Genomic DNA, 4881 nt, shown 5'->3' on the forward strand with positions numbered 1-4881 from the left:
GGCACGACCCACCCAAGTTTGGGGAGCAGCTTGTATGCTACTAGGGGCTTCACTGTTCTTGTTCACCCTACTCTTGTAAAATAAAGAGCTCCCCATGCATTTGTTGCATATTTTCATTGTTTGTCTTTAAAACTTAAGTTTTGTGTTGTGGTTATGCCCCTGCTGTTCTGATCAAGCACCATGAAGGGCCAAGTGTCAAGAGGTGATGTTAAGACCTCACCAGTCTTGGTGTCTTCCAACAGCAGCAACTAAAGACCCATCAACCTCTCCCTAGGTTTTCAAAGGGCATTTACAGCAGTATAAAATACAGGCTTCATACCATCATCTGACATGGTAGAAGGTAAGATTGAGGTTAAAAAGAAGTTTTAGTTTTAAAATTTGTATTTCCTATACAGTATTTACGGTACTGTAGATTTCATGTGTTATGAAAAGTGAATATTGTCTGAAATCGATGTTTGTTTTCTTATTGAGATGTTAGCACAAAAAGTCACAAAAATCTAGGGAATTGCTAGTGAGAAAAATGTTTTGCTTGTCAGCAATTTTATTTTTATGTACTACATTTTATGGGTTGTTTCATGGGTATTGTGTTGGGGGAAAAGTGTACATTATAAAAATTAATGTTTTCTTATAAAGAATTATATGCAGAAAAGTGAATTTTCAGAAATCTCTAGTGAAAGATTAGTTTTTGGTGGTTGCAGGAACCTAACCTCCTATTCGCCATAGGTTCAATGGATCAACATTTGCATTTTTTACTTTTGCACAGGAACTTTTCTAGGAACATTAGCACCTCAAAAGTTGAGGACTGACTGTATTAACTAACCCCTTGTCAAAAGCCAACAAACTAACAAATACAATAAATTAAGTTACATTTTTTTTAAAAATCAGCATTTATTAGGTTTCAACTATGTGCTAAAATAGCATAGTGATCTGTTTGTTATTTTAGGTTGGGAACCTCACTCCCAGGACCTGTGGTACCTGGCTATGTCCTGCGCTTGGGTTATTTTAATGTAAAGTAAACAATGCTATAGTCACCTGGTTTTGTAACTGAGAATTTATTTAGTGTATCAGGAGATAGTACATTTAACAAAAATGGAACACAGTGCGTGTTTTGATATGCATTTACTTGACATGCATTGCTATATATCATTGGCTCATCACATTTGTAGCCCAAGTTTATCATGAATGTGCTTCAGAGGTTTTTTTGGAGGCAACCTGAAATGCCAGTAAGGTGTTTTATTCATAATGCAGTGTACTTTGTGATTGTGAAATCTCCTTGGAGCTCTGTGGAGCCTCTTACTACACTTGTTGACAATAAATTCATGAGAAATTTTTGTATAGTATTGGTATGGAAAAATTCACAAAAATATTAAGTCAAGTATATTATGGCTAGTATGCCTTCACTTTTAAAATCATCATATATAGATGAAGAAAAAGCATGCACATTTTTATGGGTCAAAGGAAAGATTTTAAAAGTGTTTAGTAAGTCTATCTGGAAACTCAAAGGTCATAACATAGAAAAGGACATTAGCAAGGTTACTAGGATAACCCTGATGTGGTCCACTGGACCTAGACAGCAGGTCCATGGAGCCATTACTGGTTTTAAGGCCACAACTTGGGAAAGCCAGCTTTGGTTCCCCCCAGTAGGAAATAAAAGCACACTGATTTAAAAAAAAAATAAAATCCAGATGTATTAAAAAAATAAATTAGGGTCTGTTTTTTTTTTTCACTTTAAAAGGGGATTCATTCAAAGACACCTTAAAATTCTCAAAAACAAAGAATTAAAAATTTCTATTCAATTTGACAACTTCTGATTTATGTGAAGGTTTTCAGGAATATATATATATATATATATGTACATATATATATATATACATATATATATATATATATATATATATATATATATATATATCAAGTGAGGTGAGGAACAAGAGGAGAGTTACTTTTACCTTGTTGTTGCCACATTTCCTGGGATGAGTCCAATGGAGCTCTGTGGAGTAGCAATTGTATAGTAGAGTCAAGCCCAAAGAATAATCATGGGGTAACTCAAATACATGTATGTGCTGGCTAGGGAACATTTTTCAAACCATCCTACCAAGTTTTATCTGAGATAGTATGGTGGGACCATTACTTTTCTGGCAAGATTGGACTAGGTGGCTGCTAAGGCCCCTTCTAACTCTCAAATTCTGTGATGCTGTATTTCTGTAGGACTCATCTGTGCACCCACTCCTCCTGATCCCTTTGGTTTGTTTTTAAGTTTTACTTATGATTATTATTTGTTAAGTTAAATCTCCTTATATAACCTAGGCTAGAAGTATAGTTGCCATTCAGTTGCCCAATGCCAATCCTGATTGGCCCAAGAGCTTTGACCTACTCCATTTCTGACCTAGACTGGTTTACTATTCCTTAGGCAGCCTGGCAGGCCACCTCATTTCCCAAGAGGCTCACTATATTGGTGTTAGACTTAGTTTGGATATCTGATTACCTTAACCCATTGCAACTCAGAATTCCTGAGTTCAAGTGACCAGCCTCTGCCTCCCTAGCAGTAGGGGATACACCATCATGCCCAGAACATTGGTTGTTCTAAAGCATACACAGAACAAGTTGTGACTGTTACTTAATGTGCCTGACTTTTTAAAAAAAAATCAGAACTTATATTGTAAATAACTATTACTTCCTTCAAAATAGTCCCTTTGAAACCTAGTACAATGCTGCCCTTCCTCGGCTCGTTTGGTAAGGTCTTTGACATTGCTTTGAAAGTCTGTGGCATAATATCTCCAATGCTCTTGAAAGCAGATACACATGCTTTGAATGTAGATGGAGGAAGTCCTTGAATAATTATATACAGAAAGGATATAAATTTGCAGTGGTTATCAGAGTGATTTTGTAAATCAGAAAAAAACCTTTTAGAATTATATGTTACCTGTGGTATGTAGAGATTGGATGTTTGTACCGTTGCTTCTCTCACCTGATTCCCCAGACTAGAGTCACCCACTGTCTATTCCTAACTTGAAAAAAAAATCCTTTGGAAGGGTGCCAAACCCCAGCACTAAGACTACCTAGTCAAATGCCAGAAATATTACATGATGGGCCTAGGTCTGGATCATGTAAAGATCCTTTTGAAAAACTGCAACCCAATTGAAAGGCAGGATTTTGGTCTAGAAATGTTCTCTTCTTTAATTTTTAAAAGGGAGATTGGGTTAGTTTTGATCAACTTTCTTCTTTTTTTGTTATAAACTGGCTCAATGGATAGGAGAAGAGGGAGATATCTAGTTAGAAATAAAGATGATATTAAAACAAAAGATATCAATAAAAAATTAAAGAAAAACATTTAAAGAAAAAACAGAAATTGAATGATTATGAGGCCTTGAGAATATTTTAGAATAATATTGCTACATTAAGAGTCCTAGTAAAAGCAACCTTGAATTATCTTCATAGTATTGTAGAGCTAGGGCTAGAACAGCTCTCAGATGCCAGTCTAATCCCTTTGTCTTATAAATGAAGAATGTAAGCTTAAAAAAGGTTAAGACTCTTAAACAACTATGCTATATTCATTGATGAGCAGTCCACAAGATCAAAGAGTCACTTCCTGATGGACCTTCCCTGAATCTGCCAAATTGCCTGGCATGTAGATCCTGAGAGTCTTGGTGCTTCTTACAGCTCCAACCCCCATAAATACCAAAGCCCCTGCTCTTTCTCCTACAGTTTAGTCTTTTGGTCGAGGAAGTTCCATCTCAATTGTTGTCATCTTCTCTCTCACCTTAGAGCTTCAAAAATCAAGGGATGATTTGGAATTTAGACATTCAGTTACTCAAAACGCTTCCTGGACTCAATTTCCGGAAAAGTCATTAGAACATGACAAATCCCTTCCCCAACCCCTGCACCCCCAACTCTTGTATAAAAGCTAGGTCATCAAGATTTCTCTCTTCAGTGTTAGACTAAGCTACTGTTTCATGAGAATGTAAGGTCTAGCTTCCATGTGCCAGAACCTGGGCCTTTGAATGGCTGTGCTGATCAATACTCTCCCCACCCCCAACAGAATCCTATTAGATAATATCAGATTTTCATTGGTAAAGCTCTTGCCACTTCTTCCTTAATTTACACTTAAATTCATTTTTCCACAGTTGTTTCATTTTTTTTCTTTGCATCTCCAGAACTGAGCACAGTGCCCATTGTACGTAGTAGGTCCTTAATAAATTCTTATTGATTGATTGGTTCTTAAGAGAAACCTAATCTAGCAGGATACATGAGCACCAAGTTCACTTCTGCTTTGCTCTGAAATGGGTTTGAGCTGAATTCCCAAGAAGTAGGGGATCCCACAGCAGCAACTTAGAGCTTGATATCGAATCTTCAAAGGAGTTAATCCTTAGGGACTTTCTGTTTTCCTTGTCCTTTCACTAGGAGCTTACTCAGGACCAGTTTGTCTAGGCAAGTATCTGTATATGGTTATGACAAGCATTGGCTTATATTGAAATGATCAATGTGAAGGCCTCAGATGAGATAGATTGACCCTTAAAGCTCTTGCCAGATAACTTTTAAACAGTCCTCTCTGCCCCCCACCCCCTGGCAAAAAGGAATTCTCTTTTGGGTGTTTGGTGGAATATGATGAAGATGCTGAGCATTTTAGCACAGACTGTCTTTGGTGACTTGTTTCACAGGTTGACTGTGTCATCCCAAGTCTCTAAGTCTATATTGGCTGCCTATGATGATGCTTGTCTGTGTAAAGCATCAGAATTGCTTCTCTTGATCCTGACATGTTATTCCACAACTCTCAAATCTTCCTCAGACCATAAGAAATATCATAAGAATTATCACCCTTGGACAAAAAAACTTCCCCGCCCCCCATGCAGATGATTTTTTTCTTTTTCTTCTTCTTCTTTT

The sequence above is a fragment of the Trichosurus vulpecula genome, chromosome 1 (genome assembly GCF_011100635.1).
Source record: "Trichosurus vulpecula isolate mTriVul1 chromosome 1, mTriVul1.pri, whole genome shotgun sequence".
NCBI classification, from domain to species: Eukaryota; Metazoa; Chordata; class Mammalia; order Diprotodontia; family Phalangeridae; genus Trichosurus; species Trichosurus vulpecula.